This window comes from Pelodiscus sinensis, chromosome 6 (assembly GCF_052426305.1).
Source record: "Pelodiscus sinensis isolate ZL-2025 chromosome 6, ASM5242630v1, whole genome shotgun sequence".
NCBI classification, from domain to species: Eukaryota; Metazoa; Chordata; order Testudines; family Trionychidae; genus Pelodiscus; species Pelodiscus sinensis.
This window is the reverse complement of record NC_143057.1, coordinates 52,333,460-52,347,979: the sequence shown is the minus strand read 5'-3', so window position 1 is coordinate 52,347,979 and position 14,520 is coordinate 52,333,460. Positions and strand designations below refer to the sequence as shown.

At 43.5% G+C, this 14,520-nt stretch overlaps 1 long non-coding RNA gene across 1 annotated transcript in view; it reads left to right on the top strand.

The window, feature by feature from the left end:
* Positions 1-12,948, top strand: part of LOC142829866 (uncharacterized) — a 178,612-nt gene extending 165,664 nt beyond the window's left edge. Inside the window, exon 3 of the long non-coding RNA XR_012904745.2 lies at positions 11,423-12,948. This is a non-coding gene — a long non-coding RNA (uncharacterized LOC142829866). The remainder of the gene's footprint in view (positions 1-11,422) is intronic.
* The last annotated feature ends 1,572 nt before the right edge of the window (positions 12,949-14,520 follow it).

Sequence of the window (14,520 nt, the reverse complement as noted above, 5' to 3'; positions counted from 1 at the left end):
CTCCTGAATTATGCCCTTCAGAGGTCTTGACAATTGTTTTTATCTTGCAAGTTTACAGTCATATTAAGCTTCAGTGTGTATTTAATATCATTAAGCTCTAAACTTCCCTTTGTAAAAATAATTAGTTACATATAAGTAAAAATACATATCCGCTATATCTTTCAGAGAATCACTTCAAAGGTGTTTAATGCTCCCGTGACCTTACTTAAACCTTTGAAAGCAGGCACTTCTTTTATTCTCTCTAATTTGCTTTCTGTCTGGGTTGACAGTGAGCCAAACAACCAGAGGGAGAATCCCTATCTTGAAAGGTTTATTTAGCATATCATTTTCATTATCATGTTGGTTTTGGAAATGAGTGGAGTAGAATACCTTGTAATTCCAAATGGTTTTCAGGTATGAATCAGTTTTGACTCTTGAGTCATTGTGCTACAGGGTTTCCCTTCAACAATATTGATCAAGTAGTGAGATGAGTACTTGATCACGCATTCTTTGGAAAGAATTGCACACGGGAAGATAGGAAATGAGTCAGAAATTTTCAGAAAAAAACCAACAATGATCACCTTCCAGGCATCTGACAATAGTCCCAGTTTTTTCCAATTTCCAAGGCAGACAAAGAAACAGGAAATTTGTCAATAGGAGGGACAAGCAATACAAATTCTTTACTTCTCTCCTGCTTGTGTAGCTTTCTTATACTGGGTATGAGGGAAAAGTCAGGGGCCCCAGAGGATCTGTTTAGCTTTCCTCAATGGAGCAAAGATTTCCTGAAGACCAGGTACTGTATGGAACTTGAATAAACAATTTTCTCTGTCTCTGGTGTGAAAACATCAATAGCACTGCATTCTACACCAATAGGAATGCTGAGAGCAGCCACAGCAGGTTCTCACATAGGGTATGTCTAGACTACATGGCTCCGTCAACAGAGCCATGTAAATTAGTTTACCTGGCATAGTCAATGAAGCAGGGATTTAAATAATCCCCGCTTCATTAAAATAAAAATGGCCACCACGCTGTGCCGACATCAGCACAGTGCGGCAGTCTAGACGTGGATCGGTCGACAAGGGAAGACTTTGTCGACCGCTCTGATATGCCTTGGTATACCGGAGCGGTTGACAAAGGTTTCCCTTCCCTTCCCTCTGTCGATGGAGCCATGTAGTCTAAACATACCCATATTGTTAGATCCAGAAACTGTATTTTTACTAGCAAGGAGAGAACCAGAAAGGTCCATAACAACAGAAACTACTTATTTCCACAGTGAGCCCTATTGGATCAGATCCAGAAAAACCCAAAGAATAAAGATACAACAACTCAGAGACTAAGGGCTTGTGGACACTTCAAATGCTGTAGCTGCATTGATGTAGTTGTACTGCCATGCTGTTTGAGTGGAGATGCTACCTACATGGATGGAAGTGGTTCTTCCATCAGCATTGGCACGTTACCATACAAGAGGTGAAAGCAATGTTGATGGGAGTAGTCCCCTCCCCTCCCCCATTCACGTAGCACTGTTTGCAATAGGAGTTAGGTCAGTATAACTGCATTGCTTGTCTTGTGGAAAATCCATACCCCTGAAAGACAGATACACTGAGATAGGTTGCTCATATAGACCAAGCCCCAGCCCCAGCCCAAGTAAAGCAGATGCAAGACTCAGGTGGTGCCCTTGTTTGCTCCTATCTCACTGGAATAGAAGTTTTTACCTCTAGTGAAACCTCATGCTGTTTCTACTTAGATTATAAGCACTTTTTGTTCTGTTTGCACAGCTCTTAAGGGGGTTGGGGCGGGGGGTGGGGGGAGAAGGAGTTCCTGGGAACTATAATAATAATGTCAAGAAGGCAACACTCCAGTTCCTAGTCAGGAACATCATGAGGGGAAAGGCAAAATCTGAAGATATCTTGGTAAATATGATTTGCTAATTACCAAGAAATGAGCAATGAAAACAAGAAAATTGTTGGACTGTTTTTTTTTGTTTAATGGGGGTGGGAGTTAGGTTTGGATTTCTTAGTGTTTGGCAGCAGGTAATTATAGGTTGCAGGCTTGTCTACACAACTGATTGTACATTCAAAGTGGAATAATTGTTCCACATTTTTCTAGAGTAGTGTGTCCACACAGGGGAGTTATGCTAGTATAGCTATAACAGAACAATTATACCACAATAATGCTGGTTAATTTTCTCATGTAGATAAACCCTAAGAAGCTTGATTAGAAAAAAAGTGGGTTTTTTTCCCAATCTTAACTCTCATACAAACCTCTCTCAACAGCAATGTATACAGTTTGTAACAGTTTTAGTTTAATTGTAGCAGCTCAAGTTAAAGCCTTAAGGTGTGTCTAGACTACATGGCTCCGTCCACGAAGCCATGTAAACTAGTTTACCCAACATAGATTTAAATAATCCCGCTTCATTAAAATAAAAATGGCCACTGCGCTGAGCTGACAATCAGCTGATCTGGCACAGCGCGGCAGTCTAGATGCGGATTGGTCAACAAGGGAAGCCTTTGTCAACCGTTCCTGTAAACCTTGTTTCACGAGGCATAAGGGAGCGGTCAACAAAGGCTTCCTTTGTCAACCGATCCGTATCTAGACTGCCGCGCTATGCCAGATCAGCTGATTGTTGGCACAGCACGTCAGCCATTTTTATTTTAATGAAGCGGGGATTATTTAAATACCTGCTTCATTGACTATGTCGGGTAAACTAGCTTACATGGCTCAGTTGATGAAGCCATGTAATCTAGACACACCCTCAATGTCTATACTGATGTTAAGAGAAATTTCAGTCAAATTAACTAAGCTTGATTGAAAAAGACTCTCTCTACCCCTCCACCCCCACCCCATCTTAGATAAGGCCCAAGGAACTTTGTTAAGGCATCTAGAGGAAGTACCTATACCCATGATTATAAAACCCTACACTTAATGCAGCAAGCTGTTTGGAAAGGTAATTGTTTTCTTACATACAATATTCTTAGGAGAGAGGAGTAGAGAATAGAAGGGGGAGAACCTCGTTGACTAGAATGTTCATCTAGTTAGACTATTTATGAGGAATTTGACAGATACTCAGAGTAGAGCACATTAATCCTAAGGTTTCATATTAGTAGAAGGCCTCCTTTCCTTGTGCACCAATAATTCATTTTCATTGTAGTGTGGGTGTGCAAACCTCAGCAGTGAAACAGTCAGCACAAAAGCCTTTCTAAAGGCCACTGTAAAGAACAATACATGCCTTTATACCAAAAACACAAACATGATCATGCCTAAATAAGGCATTTTGTGATACAGGTCAATGTTGTATTTCAGTCATTTGTATAAATTTTTTTATGATGCTGTCCCTTAAACCTAAATCAATATCCAGATTTCACATATACATAAGTACACAGCACCTCTTAAACTAAATCAAGATGATTATATGCTTAAAATCCCATATTTTGTCCATGAGATTATTTCAAAGTACAGAAAGTCCCCGGGTTACATGGATCCGACTTACATCGGATCCCTACTTACAAACGGGGTGAGGCAACCCCGCACTAGCTGCTTCCCCCCAGCAGACCAGGGAGATGCGAAGCTAGCGCCGCCTCCCCTCCCCCCCCCAGCAGACCAGAGAGACGCGGAGTGGCTTTTCTTAGCAGACACCTCAGCTTGAGAATAAAGGACTGAGGGAAGTGAGGTGTGGGAGAATAAAACTGAGCTCTGGAGAAATGTTTGGCTAGAGTTTCCCATACAATATGTACCAGTTCCGATTGCATACAAATTCAACTTAAGAACAAACCTACAGTCCCTATCTTCTACGTAACCCGGGGACTGCCTGTATGTGCAAATGAGCAAAGAAAAATTAACTTCATTATGAATATTTTGTATTCTATTTTTCTATTTTTATTCTTCTTTTTTCAGAAACTATAAAATATGTACATATGTAATATGTGTAACAATTTTAACATATTTTAAAGCACACACACATACACATGTTTAAAAAATAAAATATGTGAATGTTTAAGTTTCAGAGTCAAACACTCAAAAGTTAAATGCCAGAACCAACATAGCCCATGGAAATGTAATTCAACACTCAGTGCTTGTGCATTATGTTATAGTTTTTGATTATCTGATCACATATTCTTCTTCCTGCACTCCCCATAAGACCCTTGCCTTATGCAGTGCGCAGGATGAAAGATGAATATTAAATCAGTTGCTATTCAGTGTTTTTATCCTTATCATTTAATGTGTGTTCCTGGACACGATTTACTGTGCATCCTCCAAACCTTGCACAGAATACAGAATTATTTATTTCCCCATCAGCTTTTTCTCATTGTTGTACCTTAGGGACAGATTTTTTAAAAAGTTGTTTAGGCACCTAAAATGCAGATAGGTGCACAGTGGGATTTTCTACATCTACCTACATCTTTAGGTGACTAAATACCTTTAAAAGTTTGGCCTTTAGTTCTTTACAAACATTAATTGACTTTATCTTCACAGTACCTCATTAGGTGAGGTGCTATTATCTCCATTTTACTGAGGCAGAGATTAAAGCCAAAATTACCAAATCTCAACTAATTTGAGGTGCCTAATTTGAGAATCTTAGGACTTGATTTTTCAAAATGTGTTGCATTTTGTAGCACTTTATATATTCAAAGCACAGCTTCCAGTGACCTCACTTGCAGCTATGAGTGCTCAGATCTTAACCAAATAAGACCTAAGGTGCTTCAAACTGGGCACCCAGAAAATAAGGACCATACAGAGGCCACCTGGAGAAAGTTTGTTTATATTGACTTGCTCAGCATCACATAGAAAATCTATGACCTAGGTGGGGATAGTATACAACTAGGCAGGGTAGCTTTCAACTTGGAGAGCATCATTTTTTGTCTGGCATTTCCCTGCTTCATTCACTACACAACTCCCAATTTCTGCATGGCAGTAGTTTCTGGGATTACATGTCTCTGATTCAGTCCATGTGAACTGAATGAGGCAAAGATCCTGTGGTAAATTATATTATATAATACATGTATTACAGGTTGGAGGGACCTCTCTGGTCTGGCACCCTCAGGACCTAAATGAGCCAGGGGAGGTCAGGCCTCTGCCTATTCATGGGCTCCTATCCTGGCCACTGGCTGGGCCAGTGTGCTGTCCCCGACTGCTGATGTGGCTCCACTCCCGGCTGCCCACCCTGTTCCAGCCAGCAAGGCTCCCTCTGCCCCTGCCAAGCCACTGGCTGGGCTCCCTGCCTCCATGCCACTCCCAGCTACTGGCAACCTCTGTTTTTGATGAATGCACAATTTGGCACATTTTGGTATCTTTAGATTTTGAGCCACATTCACAAATAAATCTCAATATTTGTTACCTTTTTCATTATCAACAGGTGTGTTGTAAGCAAAACTCGTGAAGTCATTCTGCCGCTCTACTCTGCACTAGTTAGGCCTCAGCTGGAGTACTGTGTCCAGTTCTGGGCGCCACATTTCAAGAAAGATGTGAAATTGGAAAGGGTACAGAGAAGAGCGACAAGAATGATTAAAGGTTTAGAGAACATGACCTATGAAGCCAGGCTTCATGAACTGGGCTTGTTTAGTTTGGAAAAAAGAAGATTAAGGGGGACATGATAGCGGTTTTCAAATATCTAAAAGGGTGTCACAAGGAGGAAGGAGAAAATTTGTTCCTCTTGGTTTCTGAGGACAGGACAAGGAGTAATGGGCTTAAAGTGCAGCAGGGGAGGTTTAGATTGGACATTAGGAAAAAATTCCTAACTGTCAGGGTGGTCAAATATTGGAATAAATTGCCAAGGGAGGTGGTGGAATCTCCCTCTCTGGAGATATTTAAGAACAGGTTAGATAGACATCTGTCAGGGATGGTGTAGACGGAGCTTGATCCTGCCTTGAGGGCGGGGGGCTGGACTCGATGACCTCTCGAGGTCCCTTCCAGTCCTATTATTCTATGATTCTATGATTCTATGATTATTAGACTACATTATTGGACTCCCTGGTCTAGCAACAGTAGGCCCAGCAAAGCTAGTTTTAATTTTAAAAACAAAATTAAAATATTGGAAGTAACTATATTTACAGATATATTTCAGTTTAATCACAGTAAGTGCTTATGCGAACTTTCAGACTGCCATGCAGAACACAATGGGTATAGCTCTCATTTTAAGGATCTGACTCCTCAGAGGTTATTTTGCTCTCTGAATTCACTTCAGTCTGAAACCTGGCAGTCAGGTTGTGGTCCAGTGCATATCTTTCTTCCTTGAAATGATTAAAGATGTATATTGTCTTTTTTTATTCTAAAATCATAGAATCATATAATACAAAAACTGGATCAGACCTTGAGAGCTCATCAAGTCCAGTTCCCTGTCCTGACAGCAGGACCAAGAACCATCTCACAGATATCTGTCTAACCTATTCTTGAATATCTCTAATGATGGAGATTCCACAACCTCCTTAGGCAATTTATTCCAATGCTTAGCCACCCTGACAGTTAGTAAGTTTTTGTTTAATGTCTAATTTAAACCTCCCTTGCTGCAATTTAAGCCCATTGCTTCTTGTCTTATCTTCAGAGACCAAGGAGAACAATTTTTCTCCCTCCTCCTTGTAACACCCTTTTAGGAACTTGAAAACTGTTATATCCCCTCAAAATCTTGTATTTTCCAAACTAAACAAACCCAATTCCTTCAGTCTTCCTTCGTAGGTCATGTTCTCTAGGACTTTAATCATTTTTGTTACTCTTCTCTGGACCTTCTCCAATTTCTCAACATCTTTCTTGAAATGTGGCACCCAGAACTGGACGCAATACTCCAGATGAGACCTAATCAGTGTAGAATATAGGGGAAGAATTTATTATATCATCGTTATTTGTATAGTAGAACCAGCTAAGAATTCTAGTAATGGATTAAGGCCCCGTTGTGGTAGCAGTGTGTGAACATGGAATACAAAGATTATCCCTTCCCCAAGAGGGTATGTCAAGAGAGAATAGGTGTTCTCTTTTACAAAGAAGAATCAAAAGCAAAAATAATTCTGCTAAGGAACTGAACCAGGACTCATAAGATCTACATTCTATTCCTACCTTTGCCATAGATTTCCTGTGTGACCCAGACCTAGGTTACCTAATCTTTCCTCGCCTCCTGTTTCCCATCTGTAAAATGGAAATAATTCCTTTCTCCTACTATTCATCTCTTTTCCTCTTTAATTTGTAAGCAAGGCCTATATTTTTGCTGTATAGTTGAATAATGCAGCTCAGATCTTGATTAGTGCCCTAAGGCACTTCTGTAATACATCTATTTAATAATAATTTATAATAATTAATAAGATACTCTAGTTGTACTTAGTTTAAACTGCCTCTTCCTCTAATTTTTAGAAAGAAGCTATACTATTTTTTTCATAATTGAGTCACAATAGAAGAGAGCCACCTCAATGGTTTATTTTAAAGGATGTTTTATTTTACCTTTGTTGTGGGACTTCTAATCCTTTTCTAACTCGTTGCAAAAACATTTTCCTCTCTACTGCTGATGTCACACAGAAATATCTTGCTTTTTCCTGTAAGAAGTGTTGCTATGGAAGTAATGAGGGAGACAGTACTTGCCTGAAAGAAGAAGACTTAATCAGCTAGATGAGCTCAGGGCTAATGAGTGTGAGGTGGAAAGCAATGATGGTCCTTCCAAAAGACCTACAGCCTTTCACAGGGAGCTGTTATGGGAAAATCAACAGGTGATTGTACTAGTCTACAAGCATTCAAGCCTAAGAACTTTAAATTTACCTTGCAGTGCCACTCCCTTTATGTTGCTGTCTATTTCATCTGCATGGGGCTCTGCTAGAGCTGTACAATGTCAGTGTTTAAAAGTGTCAGAGGGGTAGCAGTGTAAGCCTGCAACTAAAAAAACTTGAAAAACAACTAATGGTCTCGCAGCACCTTAGAGACTCAAAAAATGTAGATGGTATCATGAGCTTTCGTGGGCACAACCCACTTCTTCAGATGAATGGAGCAAGGGATCCAAATAAGTAGCTGAGTTGCAAATAAGTTGCAAATAAGTAGCTGAAAAAGAGGGGATGGGGAGGGAAAGAGAAGGGGAAAAATTTTTTAGTTAGTGTCCTTGCTAAATGAGACTAATAGAGTGGGCTGTAAATACCCAATACTTAACTTGTAATCTAAAAGTGACTATATTATTACAAAGCAATTTCAAAAACCAGCTGCAAAGAGAAGCTGTAGAAATTGCCTTCATCTGAAAATTTGGCAACTTTAATCGAGATCTGAACAAAGACTTTGCTTTGATGGGCTGCTACATTGAACACCCAAATGACATTACAAGTTAAGTATCAGGAATTTACAGCCCACTCTATAGCGTCATTTAGCATGGACACTAATTGACATTTTCCCCCTTTTCTTTCCTCCCCATCCCTTCTTTTTCAGCTATTTATTTGCAACTCTGGACCCCTTGCTCCATTCATCTGAAGAAGTGAGTCATGTCCATGAAAACTCATGATACCATCTACATTTTTTGTCAGTCTCGGGTGCTGCAGGATCATTCATAATTTTTCAAATGTCAATGTTGAATGACAAAGGAACATTTTAATATATTTCTCTAAAGTAAAAGACATGGTGTCTCTGCAGAGGCACTAACATGGTTATGCAGGTTGAACCTCTGTGGGCTGGAACTCTGTGGTCTGCAACATCTGTGATCCATTGCCAGAACCAGAGCTCCAGTGGCAGAGGTTCCTGGTGGCTCAAAGCAGAGCCAGCTGGTGGGGGCAGTGGAGCCTCTGAGGCATCAGAGCCTATATCCAGCCTGGCAGGGAACCCAGCAGGGTAGCTGTAGCTCACGAGCAGAGGAGCCCACAGCTAGTGGGACCAGTGGGAGCTCTGGCAGGATGGCGGGGCTGCCGTGAGGCCAGTAGGATCACCCGGAGCTCTGGTGCAGCTGCCGAAAGGCCAGTGGGGCCGCCAGGAGCTCCTGTGGGATTGCTGCAAGTCCAGAGGGGCCAGGAGGCTGGGGGCAGGTGTCTGGGAAGAGGAGCCCAGCGTGGAGTTTAGTGCCCTATTTCCAGACTTCCCTTGATCTGGCAAACTCCCCTGCCAGGACCTATTAGGTGCCGAGGGTGCCAGACAAGGGAGATCCAACCTGTAGTAAGGACTGTTATAACTTATGTTAGTATAGTCTTGTAGTAGATATGCATGTACTTTTGGTCCAGTTCATTTTACACATAACAAGGTATGAAGTAATGATTCTTCACCTTTGTTAACATCTTCCCTAAAATGGATCGACAATTTCCGTGAATAAACCAATACGTCAATAGTTAGTTCCATATAACTGCAACAGTTCATCCTCAGGATGGCAGCTATTTTTCTCATTCCAAATGGTCCAGAAAAAACAGTGTGGTTCATAAAATTATAACAACAAGGAGTCCTGTGGAACCTTAGATTAACAGATTTATTAGAGCATACGTTTTTCTGGATAAAACCCGCTTTTTACCCATGAAAGCTTATGCCCTAATAAAACTGATAGTCTCTAAGGCATGACTGCTCAACACGTGGCCTGTGGGCTGCATTGTTTGTAGCCTACAGTGCAGAAATGTCCTGGAAAAGCCTGGGACTCAAAATGCAGCTAGAAGCAGCTGCTTGGTACTGATTCCCTTCCCCCATTCGCTCAGATGGGGGAATAGGAGCCTGGTGGGACACTTACTGAAGCCATTCCCTGCTGCTGGGATTCCAGTCAATAGAAGCAAGGGAGGCATTTCCTGTTGGAACACATGAAAGCAAGTAAGTGGCGAGGGGGAGGGGGAGGGGAAGGCAGGGAACTGGCCCATGCTTCAGCTGGGTTGCTGGGGGACAAGTATGAGTGGCGCGAGGTTCAGCTGGCTTCTGGGGTGGGGAGAATGTGTGGGTGGCGCAAGTGGCACATGGTTTAGCTGGGCTGCTGGGGGTGGGTGGTGGAGGGAGAAGGAAGTGTGGGCAGTCTGCGTTTGGGGGGAATGTGGGTGGCGCATGGTTCAGCGGGGCTGCTGGGGGTGGGGAGGAAAGTGCAGGTGGCCTGTGTTTCAGCTGGACTGCTGCGGGGGGTGGAGGAAGAGGGAACTGTGGGCAGCCTGTGGTTCAGCTGAGCTGCTGGGGGGGGGGGGGAAATGTGGGTGGCACATGGTTCAGGTGGGCTGCTGGGGGGGCGGGAGAGGGAAGTGCAGGAGGCCTGTATTTCAGCTGGGCTGCTGTGGGGCGGGAGGGAAGTGTGGGCTGCCTGCAGTTCAGTTGGGCTGCCGGAGGAAGGGGAGGGAAGTGCAGAGAGCATGCGGTTCAGATGAGCTGCTGGGGCGTGGGATGTGCAGGCGGTGCACGGTTCCGCTGGGATGCTCAGGGGAGGGAAGTGCGGGCAGTGCACGGTTCAGTTAGGTTGCTCAAAGGAGGTGCTGGCAGTACATGGTTCAGCTCGTCTGTGAGGGGAGGCAGGGGACCGGTGTGCCTCAGCTGGGCTGCAGAGAGGATGGACAGAACCAACTGGCTGACGGGTGCAATGAACTGATGCGCCTCTCAGCTGGGCTGCAAGGGTTCAGGGAGCCAGGAAGTCCATTGGGGGGGGGGGGTACACCCAGCAGCAGCGGACCTGAAATGACTTCTCCTAGTCTGGAAAAATCCCTCAGCTGGGATTGTCATTGCTGGTCTGCTGGGGGGTGGGGGGAGCATTAAAAGTGCTGTCCTATGGGTAGAAATTGGGTAAATATTGCATTTTATTAATATCAGCAGAACTGACTTAAATGGGGCCTGCGTGTTGTGTAGTGTTGTCTTAATCTTTGTAATCATGCCCGTCAGTGTGGAAGAAACTGTTTGCATATATTTGCATGTATATTCAACCACACTTAAGTTGCTGCCCTTGGCATGTGCTGTGAGTATCATTGTGGCCCCTGGGGCTTCCAAAGTTGAGTAGCCCCATTCTAAGGTGCCACAGGACTCCTCATTGTTTTTGCAGATACTGACTAACACAGCTACCCCTCTGAGTCCATTTCAGGAAAAAATAAACCTGGTCACATGGATTTCCCACAAAATGGGGGCACCACAATAAATAGACTACATAGTGCACAAAAGTCTGTTGCTTCATGCTTTATTGTTGTACCTTTTTCATCTCGTAGGAGCACAGAGTCCACACAAAAAGATAACATTGTCCTTTTGAAATTAACATGTTCTGGACTTAAAAGAAAATATTTGATTCCTTCTGACCCATGAAGGAAGTTATTAGAAGAACATTTGTTAAATCTGCCTTAGGTCAATAGAGCATATCATCTGGTAAGCTTGAAAGCATTTGGCCACACGTTGTAAAAAAGCAAGGGACACTTCCAACACAAAAGAGTCTTGAGTTCCATTAATTAATTCGTGAACACGTCACATTTGAAAAGATTGTGTCTTGTTGATTAACTTTTTGGATCAATGGTTTCACTATTCTGCTATATCAACTTTCTAAATATCGGTGCTATGACTTTCATTACAGGGAACACAACAGAGTACTGTACATATGGCAGAGCAAAATATACCCAGGAAGCTATCACCTAGAACAAATATATAATCCGTCAAGGAGAAGCTGGCTTTCAGTAAGTTTCTCTACAGAAAACGCAAGGACATGGTCATAGACCCTGATTCTTAACTGAGCCTCACTCTAGCCTTGGACACTGAAGTGCTGCCTAACTGGGGTACAAAATGATGACTGCAATATGACAAGCTGTTTTTTTAATATAATGAGTGTAATGAGAAAGAGATAAGAACTATGCTTGAAAGTAAGACAAAATCAAGGAAATGTGTGTAGAGGAAGTCAAAATTTTGTTTACAATTTTTTTGCAATGAAAAATGGCTTTTTGAAACTGGAAATGTCTACAGAAAGAACTAGAAATTTATTTTGTTTGTTTTTTATATATTTTCCCTTTTTCCTGCTTTTTCTTTTTCATTCTTTCCCCACAGAATGTAATAGAAGAAATTATATGTGAGATATATTTTTACTTTTCTTCTCTCTTGTGGTGGGGCAACTGTACCACACTGGTCAGGAAGAAATTAAAGCAGGTAGGAGGGAAGCAGAGCCCTGGCCAATTAAGGAGAGGCTTTTAAGTTGCCAATCAGGATGTAGCTTGCTGGGGTATCCCTGTATAAAAGAAGCTGCTCAGCAGAGAGAAAGGCCCTGACCAGGGATGGTGCAGGATCTGGTTCCCAGAGATGCACTTTAGAAGAGAGGTGCTGGGCAGACTTAGGCGGGCTAGAAAGGGAGGCTACAGTCTGATACCTGCCAAATTACTGGCCTTGCTACAAGGGCCAAGAGGATGCAAAAGGGTCACAGGAAAAGTGGCCCAGGGATCAAAAGCCAGTGGAGGAAGAGTGAAGGAAGGCAAGACAAGGGTGCTATTAGAGGATTCTTGGGTCAGGATCCAGAGTAGTGGGAGGGCTTGGATATCCCCCACTTTTCCTCTTGCACCACATCTTAACACTGAAGCATAACCAGAACAGACTATGGCTTGCCTCTGAACTAAGGGGCTAGACTTTGGGGCCACAGTGGTGGGTGAAATGGAGAACTGCCGATACCCTCCTGGGAGGAGGGTGTGGCCCAGACAGACTGAGCCTTGTCCCTGAGATGGAGGGACTAGGCTTGGAGGCCAGAGTGAGCCACAGTGGCAGCAGAAACACAGGATTGCCGATAAACCCCCGGAAGGGGAATGAGAGACCACTTTAGTGGTCAGAGGGCAGTGTCCTGAAAAGGATGCTGTGGTCCCTGAGCGACACAGGTCCAGACTCTGAATGTGGACAGAGCAGAGTGATGGGTGAGACACCAGCCAGAGGGAGGCGCCCTGCTGACAACAGAGCTAATTCTCAGTGCTACCAGCAGGAGGCGCCACAGCAATGAGATGACCCCATAACATCCTCTTTTTTGTTTGTTTGGGTTTTTTTTAAGCTTTTGAGAAGACAAAGAAGTTTTGGAAAAAGTGGCCAAAGGAAAAATGATGAAAAAAGTTACAAATAAAATCCAACCTGGACATCATTCGTTCTGTTGCATTCTGCTGCAGAAAGAAAATGGGAAAGAAAGGGAATTAAAAAAGATGTTTGAACAGATTTTAAAATCATGAAAAGTAGTTGTGTTTTGGAATGGAAATCAGTTAAAATGTTGACATTTTCCCCAACACTTTTGTTTCAATTAGCTCTCATAACTCCAAAGTGTAGATCTGAGCAGAGTACAGGAGTTTAGGGTAGTGGAGGAGTGTTTTATCACAACCTTTCCATGCTTTTTCCTTAACTTCTTGTTCTTGTGAGACTGAGGAAAAAAATGTCTAATGTAAAAGAAGCACTGGCAGTTTGTTCCCAATGGACTGAAAAGTAACAGAGCCTACACATGTAATATACAGAGGGGCAATTCCTGGCCATCCCACCCTACCCTAGGCAATTCAGAAGATCCTTACCACATCAGAAATGGCATAATCATTCCTATCTGCTAGGGACTGGGAATCTAAGAGCCCATGCAAGGGGTGCATACTGGTAAGGTGTGCTTTGCAGGGCCTCAGTGTGTCCTAGCACACACAGGGGATTGGCCTCTGATTCTATTCCCAGTGGACAGGGCACAGCAGATTCAGGAGCAACTGCAACAACCTTGAAGCATCAGTTTCCCAGAGAAGCTGTCTTCTGTAGGGGCATATATCCTCAGCACAGTCTCCATGGAAAATATCAGATTTACTGAACTATGTGCTAAGACAGTAGTCACCAACCAGTCCATCAGGGCCTACTAGTAGATCTTGGAGCCTCTGACAGGTGATCCTGACTGGTTTGGCCAAGAGATTGTCAAGTGCCAACACTTCAGCTTCCCCTTCCCTGCCTTTCTGCACATCTCCTGCCCTTTGCCTTGTAGCTGCCCGTCCCACTGGGGAGCATTCTGCTTTCTGTGCAGGGCAGGGGAGGGAGAGGAGAGAGTTGATGTCATGGTGCCCCCTCCCACTCTGTGTCCTTTCTCCACAAAGCAGAGAGGGGGCACAACGGGACTTAGGATGGAGTTTGCTGGCTACTTTAGGAAGTGGTCGAGGGCCAGGGCGGGGTGAGCCTGGTTTAGCCCCACTGTACCACCAACCAGGAGCCACCTGAGGTAAGCAGTGCCTAGCTGGAGCCCACATCCCAAACTCCTATCCCAGTCATGAATCCCCTCCTGCACTCCAAGCCCTCAGTGCTCCTTCATCCAAAAGCTGTCCCAGAGCCTACACTTAGAAACCCTTCCTACACTCCAACTGCCTGCCCCAAGAGCATCTCAGAGCCCTCTCACACTACAGATCCCTTATTCCAAGATCAGAACCTGCACCCCAACCCTCTGCCCCAGCCTCAGTGAGTGAGGATGAGCAAGAGAGGGAGAATAGAGTGAGCAAAGGCAGGGCCTCGAAGAAGGGGTGGGAGGGAGGTGTGGCAAGGGTGTTTATATTTGAGGTAAATCTTGGATTGCTCTTAAATTCAGAAAGTGATCTTGTGCTTAAAAAGGTTAGAAACCACTGTGTTAAGAGAATTATCTGGGCCTCTGGGGGTAGGAATAATTTTCTACATTCATAGAATGGGTTAAATTTCTTCTCTTTTTCT